Source organism: Bison bison, unplaced genomic scaffold (assembly GCF_000754665.1).
Source record: "Bison bison bison isolate TAMUID 2011002044 unplaced genomic scaffold, Bison_UMD1.0 scf7180017864217, whole genome shotgun sequence".
In the NCBI taxonomy this organism is placed as follows: domain Eukaryota; kingdom Metazoa; phylum Chordata; class Mammalia; order Artiodactyla; family Bovidae; genus Bison; species Bison bison.
Window position 1 is genome coordinate 4,097,625 of NW_011494789.1, and position 24,688 is coordinate 4,122,312.

Genomic DNA, 24,688 nt, shown 5'->3' on the forward strand with positions numbered 1-24,688 from the left:
TGTGCCCTTTTTTCTCCTAAGCATCTTAGGCAAGCACTTCCTGTTCATTGCTGTGAGCCCCTAGCCATAGGTGCCATCAGAAGAGAGGAAAGCAAAGACTTAACTCCTCCTAGCCCTACAGGTGCCTTTGGGTGTCACGGTGGTCCCAGGACTCATTCCTCCCACCCTCACCTCTTCCAGCTCCACTTAAATTATTTCTCAGAAGAAACCTGTGACTGCTCATAGATAATTATCACCCCACCAACTCAAATACTGCTGAAAAACAGCCCTGGGTGAAAAAGAAAGTGGAGATGATTGAATAATGACCTCATCAACACTTGACGGATGACCTCTCACTTCAAAAGCTTTAAGTTTGAGAAGCCTGCCTCTGTCTCCTGTCCCGGCATCGGCTTGGATCCCGCTCTCCCTGGCCGCACTGGCCTTGTAGTTCATTGTGTCGTCTTGTTCCTTTCAGCAGCTCAGCACTCTTGACCCATCCAGTGTGTGGTCCCTGAGGAGCAGCGTCTCTTTGTTTATTCCTTGTCTGCAGAGCAGGATCATGGAGACACCTTGGAGGTTAGGGAAAGCCGCCTGCTGCAGTGTCTGTGGTCATTAGACACAGCATTGCAGCTCCCTTTGCTTCGAGCTTAGCAAACTGCCTCTGGAACAGTTGGGAACCACACAGGCTCCATGAGAAATGCTCCCTCCTGATGTAGCTGGCCCTAGAGGTTTGGGAAGGATACTCCTTTCTTTAGTCTCCTTTCTGTTCTTGTGTTAGTTCCTGTGTTGTGTCTGACTCTTTGCAACACCATGGACTAAAACCCAGACTCCTCTGTCCATGGAGTTCTCCAGGCAGGCATACTGGAGTGGGTTGCCATTCTCTTCTCCAAGGGATCTTCTCAAGCCAGGGATTGAACCTAGGTCTGTCAGCATTGCAGGCAGATTCGTTTTCTGTCTGAGCCACCAGGGAAGCCCTTCTGTTCCTTGAGCCTGTTTTGAAATTCATCACCGCTGGGCTTTTCACTAAGCCCTTCAAGCTGCCTCACCAGCAGCTAGGAGGCGGGATTGTCTATGTAGTCCCCACATTGCCCCTTCTTAGGTAAGAGCTCATTGAGCTCTGCTAGATGGTGCTGTTCTGGTTTCTCTCGTCACTGTAGAGGGCAGCTGAGCAGAAAGGGTCTTGAAGACGTGTGCCATGGAAGTCCTATTTGGTCTAAGACAGTTTTGATGAACCAGCTGCTTTTTTGTTCTCTGAGCTTTAATGTTTGCTCCTTTTCTACAGCTAATGCCTTGCCAGTAAGTCTCCATTGTAATCCTTTCTCTTGGTTTCGCGGGGCCATGCTGTGGCATGTGGAAATCTTAGGTCTATGACCAGGGATCCAGCCTGTGCCCCCTTCAGTGGAAGCATGGAGTATTAACTGCAGGACCACTAGGGAGGTGGTCCCTCTCTGGGTTTGTTTGGTTCAAAAACTCTTCTGCTTTTCTGGGCTAACTCAAAAGTCCCTGCCTCAGTAGACATTTGACGTTTCACAGCCTTTAATTCTCTGATTATTCCACAAAAACTTGAGGAAGAGCTTGTATCACTTTATAGCTCACTGTTGTGCCATTTCATGTGTATTGGGGATTGAACATTATGACCCTGAATCAGAGTCCCCATAGCCCGTCTTATATTCCTGATATACAGGTTGGACAGTAGAAGTGTGGGGAGAAGACAGGACACATCTGCTTTCTTGGACAAGCCTCCAAAGCATACATTTGTACTGACAAATAAATACAAGTAACAGGAGTAAAAAGCCCAAAGCCAGGTTCACGTATGAGTGAAAATGGTGAAAATTTATTACAACCCGTGTATGTATGTTAAGACATGGAAAGTAAACTATAGGCTTGTCCGTTTCTTAACTATGTAAGTGACAGAATGTGGGCTTTAGAGTCCAGATTGAGTTTGAATATAACTCCGCCAGTATAACTTTGGAGGAAAATTACTTAAGTTCCCTAAGCTCAGTTTTACTCATTTTCTAAAAAATTGAGAGAATAGTACTTTTAAAAACAAAGTTTCTTTTAAATTACAATGGACACAAAGTTTTTCTTACGCAAGACAAAAGAGTGCTGCTATCAGTATGGGATCAGCACAAGTAGCAGAAAACTAGACTGGCAGTGATGTAAGCAATGGGATGTTTAATTATCTCATGTAGCCAGCAGTCTGGAGATAAGATGGTTCCAGGGTCGGGTGGCAGCCAAAGCTTGCCAAAGCCAAGATTTTCTAGGATGCGTGTGTTCCACCATCTTTGGCGTTCTAAAGTGGCTAGAACAACTCAGCATCATTTCTTTAAATGAGAGTGTTCAGAGCCAAAGCAGGAAGCAAAGTACATAGCAGTAAAGGAACTTTCTCCTCATTCTGCTTATGTCAGGGAGGAATATGCTTCAGAGGCCCAAAGAGCTTTGGCCTTGTGTGTCTGATACAGCAGACCACATACCCACCCTTGGCTGGGCACTGGCAAAAAAGGATGGGTGGACCCGTTTGTCCCTTAGCACTAATGCCTTGTTGCCTGTGAGGCAGGGTTTTGTTAGGAGGGAGGAAACAGGAAAGGCAGGTATAGATGGTTCATGATAAGTACCACCATGATAAAAAAATGCTGTCTATTGTTAAATCATAAAGTCTATCTAGGTAGAATTTTTTTAATGTTCAGTTATCTTTTACTCTAAATACCAGTTTTAAAAATAACCAGTTTTAACATTTTAGCGCATATTCTTTCAGACTACAAAATTGTGTGTTACATATATAAACATGCTGTTTTATTACTGATTTCATCTCACTCAAATACAGTCCTTCCGGGTTAATAATAAGTATCTTGTACTTCAGATATTTCTTATCTAGCTGAAAATATCAGAGACAATGCCCTTTAATTATCCCAGACCTACCCACCTGGTCTAACTGATTCACACTTGGCTCTTTAAAGGAAAATAGGCTTATTTCTTAGGTATGTGTGATATGCTCAGTCATGTCTGACTTTGTGACACCATGGACTGTAGCCCACCAAGCTCCTCTGTCCATGGAATTTTCCAGGCAAGAATGCCAGGGCAACTTGCCATTTCCTGTGGGGGCTGTTCCTGACCCAGGATTGAACTTGTGTCCCCTGCATCTCCTACATTGGCAGGCAGATTCTTTACCACTGCGCCACCTGAGAAGCCTTAGTCACAGTGGAAAAAGTGACATCCATCGCCTCGCCTCATGCAGGATACATTGCAGTTGGGGCATTCCCCTCTTAAGAGGGCTACAGCTGTGGTGACCGATGTTAACAGCTGCTCTGGGACTGTGGTTCAGCTGCCACAGTTCTTACTGATGGAGGGTGGAGACTGGGGTGGGGTTAGGTCTCAAGGACATCATCTGAAAACATGGAGACAGGTTACCAACTCGAGGAGCCCTTCTGTGTGGCCAACTGCTGACTTGGTTCTTCTGAAGCACTTCTGTCCCCTTCCATTGGGGCACTCACTGGTCCAACACCCTGAAAGCTGAGGCAGAGGTTGGACTTCCTTCTATTTGGCTAATTTACATTTAAGACCCAGTTGGTTGGGGAAAAAAAGCAGTTTTGATCATCATTGGCCCAACAGTTTTATCTTGCAGACTTTTCAGGATTCAGTGGAGAAACAGAAACCATTCTAGGTACCCTAAGTAGAGAAGTTTAAGACAGGAAAGTGCATATTTTTAGACCTGTTGGAAAGCTGGAGGTGTGAGCCCTAGGTTGAATCTCCAGCAATCAGAACCCTGGAGAACTGGTCCACCAGAGGAGCTATGGCCTTGGCTAAAACCAGGAAGGTGGAGACCAGGATGGAGCTATGGGTTCCAGAACACCCTGTGTGACTGCAATCCAGGGATCAGGAAACACCCACAGTCTTCAACTACCTGTAAAACCACAGAGCTAAAGGTTGCACCCTGGAAAACCTGAAGAAAAATCCCCACACACGTACTGAGCGCTGTCTGCATGCTCAGTACAGTTCCAGTTTTAGGATGGTCAGTGACAAGACAGAAAACCTCTGTCCTGGTGGAATTTGCATTCTACCAGGAGGGAGGGAGATAGTAAGTAAATAGCATTTAGACGGTGATGGGTGCTTAGGAATTTTTTTTAAAACTAAGTCTCTGACTGGTAGTGTCACAAATAGAGTAGGCTTTGATGAAAAAGTATCTGAAGAAGTGAACTAGCAGATCAGTAGGAGGCGGGTAGAATCAGGATCAGCATGGAGACTGGCTGGAGCTTACACCACGACTGGACACAGTATCAGAGGTGGAGTGACTGGCCCAGGTCCTACAGGGTTTTGAGGCTGTCATAAGGACGTTGGCTTTATCCTGAGGGAAATGGGGCTTCCCATGTGATGCTAGTGGTAAAGGATCCACCAGCCAGTGGAAGAGCCACAGGAGAGAGGGGTTCTATCTCTGGGTTGGGAAGATCCCCTGGAGGAGAAAATGGCAACTCTCTCCAGTATTCTTGCCGGGATAATCATATATCCATGGGGTGAAAGAGTCGGACACGACTGAAGTGATTGAGCACACACGCACTAAGGGAAATGGTTAGCTGTCACACGTGTCTCTTGGGTTTCAAAAGGCTCACATTAGCTGTGGGTTGAGGCAGGGGTAGAAACAGGGGCAACAGTTTGGAGGGTATTACACTGACCCCGGCAACTGATGGCAGTGGCTTGGACCAGGGTTACCAGTGGAGGTATAGGGAAGGAGTTGGATTTTATCATAGACACTTATTTCAAAAGTAGACTCATCTTGATCTGCTGATAGAGGAAATGTGGCAAATGAAAGAAAGGGAAGAATCAAACAGCTGAAGCAGTAGGAAGGTGGCCTGTACCTCCACTTTTCAAATCCAAAACGGTAAAACCTAGTTCACACCCAGAATCCTAGCACAAGAGATTTTGGGAAATGTAGCGTCCCCCTTCTAGGCCCGGTAATCCAGGCTGACGTTTTATGAAGTGGTAATTGATGTGTGCTGATCAACTGTACTCATAGAAGTTGACTTAAGGACTCAAGATTTGAAGGTAAAGCTTTCTGTGACCATGTCATGCTGCCAATACAAAGTTCTCTCTGATTCATTCCCTCAAAACAGTGTATTCCAAATGAAAACACAATACCTAAGACTGACCATACTGAGCGTGACTCTCACACCTCTCCCTAGGGCAGGATAATACAGGAATTATTTTAGAAACAGCTCTTCCACTATATAACATAACATTAATGCCTGCATCAGACTCCATCTTTTTCACCCAAATATTCCCTGATTTCTGAACAATTTTGGTCTTTCCAATTTTTCACTATCTTAAAGAAATGTGATAATTTTATAGTTAAATTGTTTCTGATATCCTGTTTATTTCCTTAGGATCTTTTTTAAATTAAAAATGGCTTTGTGGTGGGGGGGAGAAGGGGAGTGGGACTTCCCTGGTGGTCCAGTGGTTAAGACTCTGAGCTTTTAATGCAAAGGGCATAGGTTTGAGCCCTGGTTGGGAAAATAGGATCCCACATGCTGCGAGGTGTGGTGGGAAAAGTCTTTTTTGACTTTAGTGAAGTCGCTCAGTTGTGTCCGACTCTTTGCGACCCCATGGACAATAGCCAACCACGCTTCTCCATCCATGGGATTTTCCAGACAAGAATGCTGGAGTGGGTTGCCATTTCCTTCTCCAGGGATTTTGACTTTAAAAGTGTCAAATTCTATGACATCTTTAAGGCTTTTGGCAGAGCGCATCCTCCAGAATGCTTGCACCTGTCCACATGCCCATCAACAATGTGTAAGAGTTGCTTGTGCAATTGTAAAGTTAGATGTATAATCAAGATTCTGCTTTTGAGCTATATAAACATACAAAGACGCTGTGCTCGTGCTCAGTTGTGTCCAAGTCTTTGTGACTGCAGGAACTGTAGCCCACCAGGCTCCTCTGTGGGATTTCCCGGGCAAGAATACTGGAATGGGTAGCCATTCCCTTCTCCAAGGAATCTTCCCAACCCAAGGATTGAACTTTTGTCTCCCATATTCCAGGCAAATTCTTTACCACTAAGGCACAGCTGCTGCTGCTAAGTCGCTTCAGTCGTGTCCAACTCTGTGCAACCCCATAGATGGCAGCCCACCAGGCTCCCCCATCCCTGGGATTCTCCAAGCAAGAACACTGGAGTGGGTTGCCACTTCCTTCTCCAATGCATGAAAGTGAAAAGTGAAAGTGAAATCGTGTCTGACTCTTGGTGACCCCATGGTTTGCAGCCCACCAGGCTCCTCTATCCATGGAATTTTACAGGCAAGAGCACTGGAGTGGGGTGCCATTGCCTTCTCCGACTAAGGCACAGGGGAACCCCCAAAAGATGCTGACCTATACTCAGCTGATCTGCTCCTCATATCCTTTCCCTTCTGTATCAGGCCTTCGAGCATTTCTCTTGGCTATCTGCTCTCATTCCCTCACTATCTCACCAGAATCATGGCTTTAAACTCTGCATGCCTATGATTCTCAAGGTATTATTGCAGCCAGGACCTCTCTCCTATCTCCCAACCTTATACTCAGCTGCCACTCCTTCATCTCTTCATGTATGTCTAGTAGGCAACTCACCCTTGACTGCCAATTTTGGGAAATACAGACACCAAGAAGCATATTAAGATAACCCATGAGGGTCCCATCAGCAAAGCCTTGAGTCTATGGGACAAATGACTCAGGTTCTTCCACAAATTTTAAGGGAAAAAAGAAGAACCTACGGATTAAAAAGAGATTTGAGAGATAATGTTAATTGGTTGTAATACATAAACCTTTTTAAATATTATTCTTATTTTAAAATTTATTTATATGTTTTATTAAGTATACTTATTTAATAAATATTTTATTAAATTTATAGATACAAATAATAAATTTATTAAATATATAAATAAAATATATTTTATATATTGATGCATAGTTGATTTACAATTTGTTTCTGATGTATAGCAAAGTGATTTAGTTATACATTGAGTTATATATTCTTTTTCATATTCTTTCCCATTATAGTTTACTACTGAATATCAAATATATTAATAGTCCCCTATGCCATACAGTAGGACCTTGCTGTTTATCCACCCTGTATCTAATAGTTTACATCTGCTAATCCCAAACTCTCAATCCATCCCCCTCAACCCCTCCTACTTGGTAAGCATAAATCTGTTCTCTATGTCTGTGAGTCTGTATCTGTTTCATATATGTGTTCATTTGTGTTATATTTTAGATTCCACATATAAGCAATATCATATGGTATTTGTCTTTTTCTGGTGTACTTCACTTTGTATGATAATTTCTTGACCCATCATGTTGCTGCAAATAGCATTATTTGTATTAACCTTATTTGGATAGCGATTCTGAGAACTGCAATGAACTCTCAGCATGAAGACTCCATTCATATCTTGTACTGAAAAAAAAAAAAGTCTTGCACTGAGAGTCTTGACCAAACCTGAATGTGGCTTCTTCTATCAGCTTAAGGTCATGTGTCTGGGGCTATCCAGCCTCTTTTGAGTTCCTGTTTGGAAAAGCTTAGAGTTGTCAAAAAATATCTATTGTTTGTCAAAAAATAATTGCTGTTTGTTTTAGGTGACACCTGACGTAGCCCCCCCGACCTCCCTTTATTATTTATTCAGAAAGGGTTTATAGTTATGAATCCATTCTCTATCCCTTTGAGATGATACATATCTTCTCTAACTGTGAATTGTCATGTTTCAAGGACTCGAAAACCATTCCTGAAATGTAATTATCAGGAAAGAGAGGGCTTCTGTCTCCCAGTCTCTGGGAAGATAGAATCCTAAAGTCCATAATCACCAGCCAGCAGATACTGCTAACCTAATCATGTGTGCAGGGACTGACCCTTTGTAATTTTTCACGTGAGTCCTTGCACCCATTCTCCCTTTACAGTGCCTTTTTGCAAATCAGGATGGAGCTCAGCTTTTTGGCCTATTGTCAATAGTTACTGAGTAAAATGTTTACACATTTTAACTAATACCTGGCTTTGTTTATCTTTGATATTTTTTACAAAATTTTTAAAAAATCATGAGGCAATCATGATTGACTAGATATTTGATAATATTAAATCATTGTTAGTGTTTTTAACTGTGAGAATGGTGTTGTGATTATATTTTTCAAAATAATAATTTTAAGGGAATTCCTTGGTGGTTCAGTGGTTAGGAGTCCAAGCTTTCACTACTGAGGGCATGGGTTCAATCCCTGGTCAGGGAACTAAGATCCCCCAAGCCACATGGCCAAAAAAATTTAAAAAAAAAAATCTATTGAGAACGTTATTGATTCTTACTACTCCCAGCATCATTCCTCTTGACCAAATAACATCCTCTCTTGTGGGATTTTTAACAGTTACCCACTAAATGATCTGCCTGCTTCTATACCCAAATCCCGCCCCCCACCCCACACCAGTCTGCTCTCAACACATCAGTCAGAGATACCCTGGTAAAATGTGCCATATTATGCCACTTCCCATCTCATTCAGACTAACAGCCAAGTCTGCAAGACCTTATAGGATCCTCCTATGATCCCTGTGACCTTGGGTCCAGCTCTCCTGGACACTCCAGCCAATTCTTGTGTAACAGAGAAGGCAGACTCCTGCTTCTGGGTTTTGTGTTATTTCCCTCCTGCCTAGAACCCAGTTTTCCCAGAGAACTTCATGTCTTGTTTCTTCATTCCTTCCAGGTCTCTGAGCCTCTCCCTGACCACCCTGCATAAATTAGGAAACTTCCATTCCTGACACTCCTTTTTAACCCCTTTCCTTGCTCTCTTTCTCCATAACATTGATCATCTGTCCTGTTATCTATGTCCCTTTTTAAAATCTGATATTCCCAGTAGAACATAAGCTATGGGACAGTAGAGACAGAAGTTATAACTTAAGATAGACTCTTGCACATCAGATCAGATCAGTTGCTCAGTCGTGTCTGACTCTTTGCGACCCCATGAATCGCAGCACACCAGGCCTCCCTGTCCATCAATAGACACCAAATAAATGTTAGTTGAAAGAATGAAGGAATGACTATTACTGTGTGGAGGCTGTGTGTGCTAAAGAACTGACGGTTGCATTTCTGTGTGAGTGCATGTTTAGTTGCTCAGTCTTGTCCGACTCTTGCAACCCCATGGACTGTAGCCTGCCAGGCTCCTCTGTCTATGAGACCGCCCAGGCAAGAATACTGGAGTGGGTTGCCATTTCTTACTCCAGGGAGTCTTCCCCACCCAGAGATCAAACCCCGAACTCTTGTGTCTCCTGCATTGGCAGGCTGATTATTTACCACTATGCCACCTGGGAAACCCCAACTACATTTCTGAGCAAGTCTAGAAAAAAGACTTTTGAAGTCTCCTAGCCTTCCTCCCCAGAGAAGGCAATGGCTCCCCACTCCAGTACTCTTGCCTGGAAAATCCCATGGACAGAGGAGCCTGGTAGGCTGCAGTCTATGGAGTCGCGAAGAGTTGGACACGACTGAGCGACATCACTTTCTCTTTTCACTTTCATGCATTGGAGAAGGAAATGGCAACCCACTCCAGTGTTCTTGCCTGGAGAATCCCAGAGACGGGGGAGCCTGGTGGGCTTCCGTCTATGGGCTCACACAGAGTCAGACACGACTGAAGTGACTTAGCAGCAGCAGCAGCAGCAGCAGGCTTCCTCCCAAGGGAAGAATGGCCCTCACTTTTCCAAGCAGAAGACAGAAGCTGGCCAACCTTTTGGGTAGGGCTTTGGGCCAATTCAATGGACTGTCCTTGTGGCTTCTGCTGCTGACTGTGTAACTGGCATTTGGTGTTTTTCATGAATGTTCCATGAATGCTCATAAATGCCGGAAGGGATGATACCGATGGGAGATTGCTGCATTTAGAGAGGCGCTAGTGTCTTTGGGACCCCATAACCCTATGATCCCTTTGAGCTAAAAATCTTTCTGATTGATTCTCTTTTTTTCTTTTTTTAAAATTACTTATTTTTGGCTCTGCTGGGTCCTCGTTGCTGTGCTCTGACTTTCTTTAGTTGTGGTGAGTGGGATCTTCTAGTTTTGGTGCACAGGCTTCTCATTGCAGTGGCTTCTCTTGTGGAGCACAGGAGCACAGGCTCTAGGTGAACAGGCTTTAGTAGTTGCTCTGCGGGATGTGGAATCTTCCCAGATCAGGGATGGAACCTATGTCCCCTGCATTGGCAGATGGATTCTTATCCACTGGGCCACCAGGGAAGTCCTGATTCTTTTTCTGATCAGAATGTTTGGGAGGCAAAGGAAGGTAGCCTCCACTGGGAGGTGTCCCTTGATGGGGTTTGTTGTCTCTCTGATGATGCTAAGAGGTATACCTCTTTTGAAAAGCACCTCTTACCTTGCTCTTGGGTTTTTGTCAAAACTTGTTAAAACAAACACTTATAGAGGGCTTGTGATCAATATTGGGGCTGGGAGGGGAGGTTGACTCAGACTCAATAACTAACAATGTGGGGAGGGCCAAACAAACCTTCCTTGTCAGATGGAAATGGGGTGTTTAGGTCTTCTGGCCCTGGGGGCGTTTACAGGTTTACATGACAAACAGGCAGCCTCCCTTTGGGGAAAGTGTTGTCCTCCGCTCCACACCCTGAAGCAAAGCCACTCACTCAGTGCAGTTCTCAGTCCATAGTTGTGGTTGTTGTTTAGCCTCTCAGTCATGTTCGACTCTTTTGCGACCCCATGGACTGCAGTACACAGGCTTCCCCGTCCTTCACTATCTCCCAGAGTTTGCTCAAACTCATGTCCATTGAGTCAATGATGACAACCATCTCATTCTCTGTCACCCGCTTCTCCTCCTGCTCTCAGTCTTTCCCAGCATCAGTGTCTTTTCCAATGAGCTGGCTCTTCACATCAGGTGGCCAAAGTACTGGAGCTTCAGCTTCATCGTCAGTCCTTCCAATGAATATTCAGGGTTGATTTCCTTTAGGATTGACTGGTTTGCTCTCCTTGCTGCCCAAGGGACTCTCAAGAGTCTTCTCCAGCACTACAAATCAAAGGCAACAATTCTTTGGCACTCAACCTTTTTTATGGTCCAACTCTCACATCATATATGATTACTGGAAAAATCATAGTTTGACATAGCGTTTGTCATCAAGGTGATGTCCCTGCTTTTTGATACACTGTCTTTTTGTCATTGCTTTTCTTGCAAGGAGCAAGTATATTTTAATTTCATGGCTTTGGTCACTGTCTGCAGTGATTTTGGAGCCCAAGAAAATAAAATCTATCACTGTTTCCATTTTTTTCCCCAGCTATTTGCCTTGAAGTGATGGGACCAGATGCCGTGGTCTTAGTTTTCTGAATGTTGTTTTAGGCCTCAGTGGTTCCCCTAAATGTCTGGGCCTGATTCACTGATGGTTTGGCTAAGCTGAACTGCATGGTGTCCATGGTGGACACCGTGCTGTGGCTATTCAGCTACATGGAACAGAAAACAGATGTGATCACTCTGCTTGGTAGGCAAAATTCAAAGCCATTCTCACAGCTCCAGCCAGTAATCCTTGATGAAACTTGTTATATTTTTGCTGACTCTTGTTTAGGCTGTTGACAATGGCCCAGCTGTTTGGTCTGCCACATGGAAAACTACAGGCTGGCAGACTGAAGGCTTCCCTCTTCAGGGTCACCAACCATGGACACAAATCATGGCTGCTGGCAGAATCATCTGGCCCTCCTGGTGAGGGCCCATTCCCTGATAAGACTGACTGGAATGAAGCTGTGGATTGAGCCTGTACCACCCAGATAGCCATCTTTGCTGCCTGGACCCATCGTTGGACCAGACATGCAACACACCTACCACCATAGACTGGGGCCCCAGTAAAGGGCTCTATGTTTCAGATGTACCAGCTTCTACTGCATGCCAGACCTGCTGCTGCTGCTGCTGCTAAGTTGCTTCAGTCATGTCTGACTCTGTGCGACCCCATAGATGGCAGCCCACCAGGCTCCCCCGTCCCTGGGATTCTCCAGGCAAGAACACTGGAGTGGGTTGCCATTTCCTTCTCCAAGTGGGGTGCCAGACCTGCACCTCCTAATAAAAGGTCTACTGTTGGTCTCGGTGAAGAAGGCCCATTGCACAGGGCAAAGCCATCCACCTGTGTCCTCCTCCTGGGGCTCACTGCTATCCACATTGTTTCAGGTTGTAGTGTTGCCGTCTCAATCCAGTCAGCTGACTCTGGCCAGACACTGTAGCCCTTAAAACTAATCTTTGCTACATTTTTGGCTTTCTATACATTTGCAGTCTGATGATGACGTACCTTTAATCGCAATGGGCTCTCAAACCCAAAGGTATTTGATGGACTTTCCACACAGGAAAGTCCACACATGGACTTTCCTATTGGCCGACCATCCATAGGCATGTGGGCTTGTTGAGCATGGGAAAGGCCTCCTCAAAAATCAACTCAGGTCTTTCCTGGTGATGCAGTGGTTAGGAATTCACTTGCCAATGCAGGGGACACAGGTTCTATCTCTGGTCCAGGAAGATTCCACGTGTCTTGGGGCAACTAGGCCCATGCACCACAACTACTGAGCCTGCGTATGCTAGAGCCTGTGCCCCACAACAAGAGAAGCCACCGCAATGAGAAGCCCACATACCACAACTAGAGAGTAGCCCTGGCCCACCACAACTAGAGAAAGCCCATATGCAGCCACAAAGGCGTAGCAAAAACTAATAAAGTATAACAAAAATTTAAAAATCAACTCAAAGGGATTTCTGATCCTATATCCACCACCTTGTGGTCCATGAGCAAGATCATGCAAGGCAGTGTGGTCACTACATACGACTGTTTTAAGAAAGCTATCTGGTCTTCTTGGCCACTCCCTGGGTACTAACCAGAATGAAAAGGTGCAGTGCCATGTAGACCTATTTTGAGAGCTGGGGATCCCCTTTTAGGCACACTGTTTCTTTATTTCTCCTAATGGCAACCCCAGCAGGCATGATTGCTTTGCTCTTTGGTGGCTGCCTGGCCAAAAGGGGACCTAGGGGTTTCAAACCGAATGTTAAGTTTTGTTTTTAGTATTAATTCTTTATGCAGTTTGTTAACATTCACACTCTTAAGTGATATGCAGTGTGACAATCTGATTTTGAATTCTTTTCCCCAAGAATTTTGTCCCCAAAACTGAGTAACAAGTTTGTTTTCTAATTCAGTTCCCAAACTGGGTCCTGAGGCAAATGAGGGTGCCTCGGTAGAAAGCCCATGGAGCACAGTTGACCCTTGAACAAGTGGACCCTTGAACATTGCATGATCTTGCATGTATGTGAGGTTTTTTCAAAAGTAAATACTGTAGTTCAACAAAACTTGTGGTTGATTGGCTCTGTGGATATGAAAACTTGAATACAGGTGAATCGTGTATAGAGAAAGCTGACTGTAAGTTGGGCTTCCTTGGTGGCTCTGACAGTAAATAATCTGCCTACAATGAAGGAGACTCAGGAGACCTGGGTTCAATCCCCAGATTGGGAAGATCCCCAGGAGAAGGGAATGACTACCCATTCCAGTATTCTTGGCTGGAGAATTCCCTGTCTACGGGGTTGCAAATAGTTGGACACAACAGATAATGACCCAACAGATATTCAACTGTGTGGAGGATCTGTGCCCCAATCTGACATGTTGTTCAAGGGTCAACTGTATTTTATTCATTCATTAATTTATTTTTATTGGGGTACAGTTGATTAACAATGTTGTACCAGTTTTAAGTATACTGCAGAGTGATTCAGTTATACATATACAAATACTATTTTTCTTTAGATTCTTTTCCTATACAGGCTATTCCAGAATATTGAGTTCCTGGGCCAACTATACTTTAAATGTGCAAGAGAAGCACAGTGATACTCAATATCTATAGGTAACCACGCAAACAACAAGTACAAGGTAGATCATTTGTTTCAACATTAGATTGTTTTTCTTTTAATAATGTCATATCTTTGCAAAGTTGGGTCTTCTGCACTTGCTGTGATAAAAAGCAAATACTGCGTGAATCTCAGTGTGGCATAGGAAATGACTACGGCATTACCCAGTCTGAGTTCAAGGTCTGAGAAGTTGTGCAGCACCCAGCATATCCCATTAGCAAATAATTATGATTATAGCAGTCCTCCACCCGGGCCACTTTATCCACGGGCTTTATGTTCCAAGACCCGTAGGAGATGTCTGAACCTCAGATAGTATTGTTTTAATTGCTCGAATCTTCCGTGATTATTGGATAACTCTCTTTTTCTCTCTTGGAGAAGGAAATGGCAACCCACTTCAGTACTCTTGCCTGGAGAATCCCATGGACAGAGGGGCCTGGAGGGCTGTGGTCTTTGGGGTTGCAAAGAATCGGATATGACTAAGCAACTAACGCACACATTTTCTTTTCTTCGTTCCTTTAGTTCTCCTTCTATTTCTTAATTTCTTTCTTTCTTTCATACTTGCCCACTGCATTTCCTTTTAATCATTTAATTTTGATCTTTTTCTGTTATTCTGCTTTATGTCCATCTTTTTCTATTAAACACCATATAGTTGGGTTTTATTTTTTTTAATCTAGTCTGGTAATCTTTGCCTTTTACCTGAAAAGTTTAGCCCATCTATTGCAATTACTAATGCAGGAGGATTTATTTCTACTATTTATGTTGTGCTTTCTCTTTGTCCAGATTTTTCTCACTTTTGTTCTTTCTTGACTTTCTTGTTTGGATTGATTGAATTTTTCTCATTTTATTATCTTTTTCCTCTCCTGATTGGAAATATATGCGTTTTCTTTCTTTTGTAAATATCACAAATTTGAACAGTCAAGCCTGGTAGGCTGCAGTCCATGGAATCGCTAGGAGTCTGACACGACTGAGCGACTTCACTTTCACTTTTCACTTTCATGCATTGGAGAAGGAAATGGCAACCCACTCCAGTGTTCTTGCCTGGAGAATCCCAGGGACGGGGGAGCCTGGTGGGCTGCCGTCTATGGGGTCGCACAGAGTTGGACACGACTGAAGCGACTTAGCAGCAGCAGCAGCAGCATGATCCAGCAATCCTACTTTTGGGTATTTTCCAAAGAAAACAAAAACACCAGCTCCAAGGATATATGTATACCCTACCATGTTCATTGCAGCATTATTTAAACAGCCAAGTTGTGGAAACAACTGAAGTATCCATCAATGGATGAATGGATAAAGAAAACATGATACGTATACACATGCATGCACGCATGCACAATGGAATATTGTTCAGCCATCAGAAAAGGTGAAATCTTGTCATTTGTGACATGGATGGAGCTTGAGAGCATTATGCTTAGTGAAATAAGTCAGAGAAAGACACGTACTGTAAGACTTTATTTATATGTGAAATCTAAACAAAAAAGCAATATATATGTGTGTGTGTATATATATATATATGTAGATAAAAGGATTGGTGGTTACCAGAAGTGGGAAGTGCAGAGGTGGGAGAAATTGGTGAATGCAGTCATAAGATATAAACTTCCAGTTATAAAGTAAAAAATCCTGAGGAGGTAATGTATAGCATGGCATTTATGGTTAATAATGCTGTATTGCATATTCAAAAGCTGCTGAGAGTAAATCTTCAAATTCTCATGACACAACAAAATAATTTATAACTCTGTAAGGTGATGGTTGTTAACTAGACTTATAGTGGTGATCATTTTGCAGTGTATACGAGTGATCATGTTGTATACCTGAAACTAATAAAATATTACATGTCAATTACACCTAACTAAAATATTTTAAATATACGTATATTTAAAATTTAGATTTCTCATGCAGCCTGGTGAGTAATACTCTGGACTTCCACTGCAGGAGGCACATGTTTGATCCCTGGTCAGGGAACTAAACATCCTACATACCAGGCAGCAAGGCCAAAAAAATAAATGAATTACATTTAATATGCATTCTGAGAGAGTGTAGAGTTAATTATTACCTTCCTCCAGAACCTTATAATGCTTTTATTCAAATGACCTCTCTCCTGACTTAATATGCTATTTGGAGGACTTCCCTGGTAGTGCAGTGGTTAAGAATTCATCTGCCAATGCAGGGGACACTGGTTTGGTTACAGATCTAAAAAGATCCCCACATGCCTCAAATCAACTAAGCCTGTGCACCACAACTACTGAGTTTGTGCTCTAAAGACCACGAGCTGCAACTATTGAGCCCAAGAGCCAAAACTACTGAAGCCCATGCACCTAGATCTTGTGCTCCACAACAAGAGAATCCATTGCAATGAGAGTGGTGTACCCCACTAGAGGGTGGAACCCACTTTCCACAGCTAGAGAAAGACTGCACGCAGCAGTGGAAACCCAGCACAGCCAAAAATAAATATTATGCTATTTTTCTTAACCTCTTAATTCTATCTTTTTTTTAATTTTTTTTTTTTTTTAATTTCACTGTATTGGGCACCTCTTAGGCCCCATTGTAGTTTCTGTCAGTCTTATCTGTCCCTTTATTTAGCCAGTACTGTGGTAAACAGTTTTCTGTGGGCATTCACAAAATCTACAGGGATGTCTCTTCAAGAAAATTGGAGATTCCAAGGGAACATTTCATGCAAAGATAGGTACAATAAAGGACAGAAATGACAAAGATCTAACAGAAGCAGAAGAGATTAAGAAGAGGTGGAAAGAATACACAGAAGAGCTATACAAAAACGGTCTTAATAACCCGGATAACCACAATGGTGTGATCACTTACCTGTGTGAAGTAAAGTGGGCCTTAGGAAGAATCACAAGGAACAAAGCTAGCAGAGGTGATGGAATTCAAGTTGAGCTATTTCAAATCCTAAAAGATGGTGCTGTTAAATTGCTGTACTCAATATGTCAGCAAATTTGGAAAACTCATCAGTGGCCACAGGACTGGAAAAAGTCTGTTTTCATTCCAATCCCATAGAAGGGCAATGCCAAAGAGTGTTAAAACTACAGCACAATCACGCTCATTTCTAGCAAGGTAATGCTTAAAATCCTTCAAGCTAGGCTTCAGCAGTATCTGAACCGAGAATCTCCAAATGTACAAGCTAGATATAGAAAAGGCAGAGGAACCAGAGATCAACATCTGTTGGATTATAGAAAAAGCAAGGGAATTTCAGAAAAATATCTGCTCCATGGACTATGCTAAAGCCTTTGTGTGGATCACAACAAACTGTGGAAAATTCTTAAAGAGATGGGAATATTAGACCAGCTTATCTGCCTCCTGAGATAGTTGAATGCAGGGCAAGAAGTAACAGAACTGGGCATGGAACAACAGACTGGTTCCAAATTGGGAAAGGAGTACATCAAGGCTGTATATTGTCACTCTGCTTATTTAATTTCTATGCAGAGTACTTCATGCAAAATTCTGGGCTGGATGAATCACAGGCTGGAATTAAGATTGCTGGAAGAAATAGCAACAGCCTCAGATAATGCAGATGATACCATTCTAATGGCAGAAAGCAAAGAGGAACTAAAGACCCTCTTGATGTGGGTGAAAGAGTAAAAAAGCTGGCTTAAAATTCAACATTCAGAAAACTAATATCATGGCATCTTGTCCCATCATTTCATGGCAAATAGATGGGGAAAAAGTGGAAACAGTGACAGATTTTATTTTCTTGGGCTCCAAAATCACTGTGGACAGTGACTGCAGCCATGAAATTAAAAGACACTTGCTTCCTGGAGGGAAAGCTATGGCAAACCTAAACAGTGTATTAAAAAGCAGAGACATCACTTTCCTGACAAAGGTGTATATAGTCAAAGCTATGATTTCTCCAGTAGTCATGTACGGATACAAGAGTTGGACTGAGCATAAAGAAGGCTGAGCACCGAAGATTGATGCTTTTGAATTGTGGTGCTGGAGAAGACTCTTGAGAGTCCCTTGGACAGCAAGGAGAGCAAACCAGTCAATCCTAAAGGAAATCAACTCTGAATATTCATTGGAAGGACTGATTCTGAAGTTGAATCTCCAATACTTTGGCCACCTGATGTGAAGAGCCAACTCATTGGAAAATACCCTGACACTGGGAGAGATTGAGGGCAGGAGGAAAAGGGGGAGACAGAGTATGTGATGGTTAGGTGGCATCACTGACTCAATGGATATGAGTTTGAACAAACTCTGGGAGATAGTGAAGGACAGGGAAGCCTGGTGTGCTGCAATTCATGGGGTTGCAGAGTCGAACACAACTTAGTGACTGAAAAACAACAGGGATACAAGCTGATAATGCCTAGCCTCAAGCTTGCCCTGTGTATCTCCTGCTTTCTGCCCTGTTGCTTCTGCATTGATGCCAAGTCATGGAGCATGATGGTGCACTTAAAAAGTATAGGGATTAATACTCTTTGAGGTGAGACTTTGATCAAGGGACAGGACAGTCAATGCATATCCAACTCTTCCAGGTAACATCCTGTCAGGACTAGTAGTCTTTTTTTTTTTTTTTTTAAAGATTTATGTATTTATTTTTGGCTGTGCATGGTGTTCATTGCTGCACATGGGCTTTCTCTAGTTGTGGAGATTGGGGCTACTTTTTTTTGTCCCAGTGAGCTGGCTTCTCATTGCAGTGGCTTCTCTTGTTGTGAAGCACAGGTTCTAGGTGTGCAGGCCTAAGCAGTTGCAGCACGTGGGCTCAGTGGCTGCAGCTTGCAAGACTCCAGAGCACTGGCTCAGTAGTTGCGGCACAGGGACTTAGTTGCTCTGAGGCCTGTAGGATCTTCCCAGACCAGGGATTGATCCAGTGTCCCTTCCATTGCAAGGTGGATTCTTAATAACTGGACTACCAGGGAAGTCCTCATGTTTTTTGTTTGTTTTTATAATTTTTCATTTGAGAATCTTTACTTTTAATTTGATCATTGTGTAATCCAGAATATTCTGTTTTTTGGTTGTGCTGTTTACTCATAGTTTTAATTGCCAGAGTCTCATCTAGACATCATTTAAATGAGATACTGGTGAGACTTGAGGTCTGATTCATCCTGAGCCAATATTCTGTTCCAGCTGTGAAGCTATGAAGAGGAAATAGCTTTGTTATGTAGGCTTGTGGTAGCAGTGGCAGCCCTGGTCATAGCTGAATCACCTCTGGGCTTATTCTTCCCTTTTCTTAAGTAATTCGGAGTGTTGAAGTGCACTCCTAATGTAGGGGGAGTTTAATCACTGGGCAGGAAACTAGATTCCACATGCTGCAACTACAGTTCTTCATTCCACAACTAAAGATCTTGTGTGCTGAAACGAAAACCCAGTGCAGCCAAATAAATAAATATGTTAAAAAATACACAAAAACAAAACTTTATTTCATCTAGTCAGATAGCCAGTGAGAATCTCCTGTATGACTCAGGGAACTCAAACAGGGGCTCTGTGACAACCTAGAGGGGTGGGAATGAGACGGAAAGTGGGAGGGAGGCTCAAGAGGGAGAGGACATATGTATACCTACGGCTGATCCATGTTGATGTATGGCAGAAGCCAACCTAATATTGTAATTATTCTTCAATTAAAAATAAATTAAGAAGAAGAAAAAACAAACCTTTAGTTCTTCCGGTCTCTGTTCCCATTGGTCCACACTGGCCATATCTCTGCTGGTATAATGCCATTTTTGCTCCAAGTTTCTGCTGAAATGGCTGATTAACTCCATAGTGAATCATGGATAATCTCCCAATAGAGAGATTGTCTAGCCACACCCTTGGGTGTTCTTTCCAGAACAAACTTTCTCACTTTTGCACCATAGATAGGCTGTGTGTATGTATGTGTGTGTATGTTAGTCACTCAGTCATGTCCAACCCTTTGCAACCCCATGGACTGTAGCCCACCAGGTTCCTCTGTTCATGGGATTCTCCAGGCAAGAATACTAGAGTGGGTTGCCATTTCCTTCTCCAGGGGATCGTCCCAACCCAGGGATCAAACCTGGGTTTCCTGCATTGTAGGCAGATTCTTTACAGACTGAGCCACCAGAAAATTTCCCAGCTCTTCAAATTCTGGTTCTTGTTTAATCTTTCTTTCAATTTATCTTTTTCCTCTTGCATTTCAATCCCTGGGTTGGGAAGATCCTCCAGAGGAGGGCATGGCAACCCACTCCAGTATTCTTGCCTGGAGAATCCTATGGACAGAGGAGCCTGGCAGGCTACAGTCCATAGGGTTGCAAAGAATCGGGCACAACTGAAATGACTTAGCATGCACGCACTCCTTATCTAGACACCCAAGTTTGTCGCTTGTGAGTTCCACCTTCCACAAAGCACAAGCTTACAACTCAGCCAGTTCTTTGCCACTTTATAACAAGGATCACCTTTTGTCCAGTTTCCTGGATGAGGAATAACATATTCCTCATTTCAGTCTGAGACCTTACCAGAAACACCTTTAATACCCATACTTGTACCAACAGTTTCTACAAGGAAATCTAGGGTTTTTCTAGCCTGTTTCTCATAAGTCTTCCAGTTATATCCATCACCCAGTTCCAAAACTACTTTCACATTTTTATGTATTTGTTATGTCAGCACTCTGCATTTAGTTAGCATTCTCTAGTGAAACAGAAGTATTAGGATACATAGATATGTATATGAAGTCATATATACATGGCTTTATACTAAGCATGGGCTTCCCAGATGGTTCAGGGTTAAAGAATCTGCCTGCCGATGAAGACGTGGCTTTGATTCCTAGTCCAGGGAGATCCCCTGGAGAAGGAAATGGCAACCCACTTCAGCATTCTTGCCTGGAAAATCCCATAGACGGAGGAGCCTGGCGGGCTACAGTTCATGGGGTTGCAAAGAGTCAGACACTACTTAATGGCCAAACAACAACAATAATAATAAGCAATTATAACATGTGATTATGGAAGTTGACAAATCCTGAAATCTTCAGTGGAACTGCAGGAGAGCTGATGGTGGTGCTCCAGTCTGAAAGCTGGCAGGCTCAAGACCCAGGAAGAGCCACTGTTTTAGTTTGAGTCAAAAGGCAGGAAATGGCTCCGACTGTAAAGAATCTGCCTGCAATGCAGGAGATATGGATTCGATCCTGAGGTCAAGAAAATCCCCTGGAGAAGGAAATGGCTACCCAGTCCCATATTCTAGCCTGGAGAATCCCCATGGACAGAGGAGCCTGAGGGCTACAGTCCATGGGGTTGCCAAGAGTCGGACACAACTGAGCGACTAAGCACACACAAAGGCAGGAAAAGGATGATTTCAGCTCAACTGAAATCAGGTGAGAAAAAATCTTTTATTCCAAGCCTTCTTGTCCTAGTGAGGCTCTCAACTATTTGGATGAGACCATCCGTGGTAGAGAGGGCAATCTGTTTTACCCAGTCTCCCATTCAAATGTTAATTTTATGCATACCGCCCTCCCTGAAACACTCAGAATAATGTTGGACAAAGTATCTGGGTACCTGTGGCCAAGTCAAATTGATATGCAAAAGTAACCGTCACAGGGAATTTCCTAGTGGACCAGGGTTTGATCCTTGGTCAAAAAAAAAAAAAAAAAGATTAAAAAGTAGCTATCACAGTTATTATCTGTGCTATTTATTATAGCCATTCTAGTGGATGTGAAATACTGTGTATATGTTTTCAGTTTGCATTCCTGTAATGATTAGTGGTATTGAGCATATTTTCATGTGCTTTTTACCCATTTGTATATCTTTGGTGAAAGATCAATTCATATCTGTTGCCCATTTAAAAAAACTGGATTGTTTGTGTTCTTATTGAGCCTAGTCTGTGTATTTAAAATTTAATTTAAAAAAAAATTCCAACAAACAAGCAAAACTCACCCATTTTATTGACCCTCATGTGGTTTGTAATTTATCTTTTTCTTATGAGTTCCTGTGTGGGAACTTTAAGGGCCAGGGTGAGTGTGTATTTCTCCTGGGAGGATCTGTATTTATGTCTGCCTGGAATTCAAAGATACTACAGATGTAGATCCAATTTCAGTTAAGTCCTCCATGTAGTTTCTAGGCCAAAGAGGTAATGTCATTTTCTGCCATTAATCTTGCTGTAGCTCTGTGTGACTTTATTTTCTCAACAACAAACCAGTATTTGTGGTCAGAATGGAAATACTTATTGGGGACAATGGGCCAGAGTCTTTGACGTCACGACTGCCTGGAAAAATCCAGATTGTATATAGTGACAGGACTGTCCTCATCCTGAATTTTAGAGCCTGGCAAGGCCAAGTGGATGGAACTTGGTGCTATGAAAATATCACCTTATATCATCTGTAATTTAATTTTAAATACTTTAAACAGTACAATATGTGTGTAGTATTTTAAATCAATACCAAGGGATTGTTAATTAACAACTGAAGTGCCTGTGGTGGAATATAACCTCCAGGAGAAGTTTATATTTTGAAAGCTTCCAAGCAGATGTCCACACTTTAGAGCTTCAACCATCTTTATTTCCAGTCAACACTGAGACTGTAGATTTTCCTTTGGTGAAATAACTAGTACTCGTTATGCATGGATTGGCTAGAAATGTTGTATAGGATATTTCTATACCCTGCTGAAGCTGAAGCTCCAATACTTTGGCCACTTGATGTGAACAGCCAACTCACCAGAAAAGACCCTGATGCCGGGAAAGACTGAAAGCAGGAGGAGAAAGGGGCGACGGAACACCACCACCGCCACCAACAATATCTTGTCTACTTTTGCATGATACGATGTAGAAATCTAGAGAATCCAATGTGTATATCCTTTGTAATGATGCTCTTTCAAAACTGACAGCTTCAGAAAATTGAGAATTGCTGTTGCCAAAAGCTGCTGAGTCCTGCCCCTAAAATATTGTTTCCTAGATATGGAACTATTTTTGAGTTGTTACTAAATGTTTGCATGGGCAACAGAATTCAGTATACATGTTATTATAACACTGTAATGTTGTAAAGTAGGAAGGTTGTGAGGTAGAACTTATATATAACGTTAAACAAATTACATCTACAAAGAAGGAAGGGGTATCCTACCAATTAGACTTCTGCTTTGGAAAATCTCCTGCTCCAATAATTTTCAAACTCTATTCTGATTTGGGAAGGAGAGGAGAGTCCTCAAATGTAGGGATTAAAGCAAGGTATGAGATATCTGAGGCTTGGAAAGCCTTCTCTAGCCCTAGCCATATTCCATATACAGTAGTTGCATGTCTCTACAGCATCAGTCAAGGTTTCTGGAAGCTTGACCCCAACCACCTCAGAAAACTGGGGGTTGGAGAGGGGTGCAGTTATTTGCTAAAATAATTGAGGAGGGAGAGACATTTTTATGTCTTTGGAAAATGTACTGTAGCTGCAGAATTAACCACCAATGCTTTTACATAATTTGAAGATAGCTCTTCTTGGCTCACAGTTTCAGGTATCTATAAATAATAATGATAGACAACATTTATGGAAGGCAATCTTGTCCTGGTGCAAAGTATTTTACACACATGCATCTACATTTCCTAGGTGGCTCAGTAGTAAAGAATCCACGTGCCAACGCAGGAGATGCAAGAGATTCTGGTTCAATCTCTGGGTGGGAAAAAGCCCCTGGAGTAGGAAATGGCAACCTCTTCCAGTATTCTTGCCTCGAAAATTCCACGGACAGAGGAGTCTGACAAGCTACAGTCCATGGGGTCACAAAGAGTTGGACACTACTGAGCATACACATGTAATTTCCATACAACCCTATGAATGGATGATTTTATTCCAGGTTTTTTTTTTTTTCCAGTTTTATTTTTTTTATTTTTATTTTTTTTATAGTTCTTCTAACCAAAATTTCTACTTTATATTTATATACACTTGTCAGACACAGGATTCCAAGGAAGGGTTTTATTTTGGTGTGCCGTTGGTCTTAAGCCTCTGTCCTCTGCTTAAATAAATAAATAAATAACAATTAAGCAGTGAATTCTGATGTCTGTGGACATTCCAGTTTTATATATAAAAACAGTGGGGCACAGAGATCGCATAATTGTTTGACTGTAACTCAAGCTCATTTCTATGCACCACCATCCTCAATATCTTTTAAAGGGGAAAGCTATGCCTGTGCATGCTCAGTCATGTCAGACTCTTTGAGCTCCCACGGACTGTAGCCAGCCAAGCTCCTCTGTCCATGGGATTCTCCAGGCAAGAATATTGGAGTGGGTTGCCATTTCCTCCTTCAGGGGATCTTCCTGACCCAGGGATCGAACCTGCGTGTCCTGTGTCGCCTGGGTGATTGCCAGGGTGATTCTCTACAGCTTGAGCCATCAGGGAAGCCCCAATGGGAAGGCTGAAAGCGAAAGTGGAAGTCGCTCAGTCGTGTCCGATTCTTTGTGACCCCATTGACTTGGAATTCTCCTGGCCAGAATACTGGAGTGGGTATCCGTTCCCTTCTCCAGATCTTCCCAACCCAGGGGTCCAGCCCAGGTCTCCTGCATTGCAGGCGGATTCTTTACCAGCTGAACCACGAAGGAAGCCCCAATGGGAAGGTTGAGGCAAGTCAATTTCTACATGAGCATGTAAGCTAACTCTGTTTACATGAGTTGCTCTCAGTAAGAGAGTCGGGATGTTGAAAGCGAAACACACTTCAACACTTAATTTCACTCCTAACTTTTGGACACCACCCCCCGCCACTTTCCCCGCCACTTTGAGCACCCTTTCCGGGTGAACCTCGCCACCACGGCGTGAGACGGCTGGAATGGGAGAGGAAGGCTCTTTGCAGAAGAGCCAATGAGATGGCTGGTTCTTGTGATTGGCACGTCATTTGGCCAATGGGTTCAGTCGCTTAGGCCTCGCGAGAGGACGGGAACTCGAGGTCTGGAGCATGTGGGCTTTTGGCGTGGTAGGATCGTTGAGCGCTGGCTTCTCCTGAGGCGCAGCCAAGATGCTCGGTGG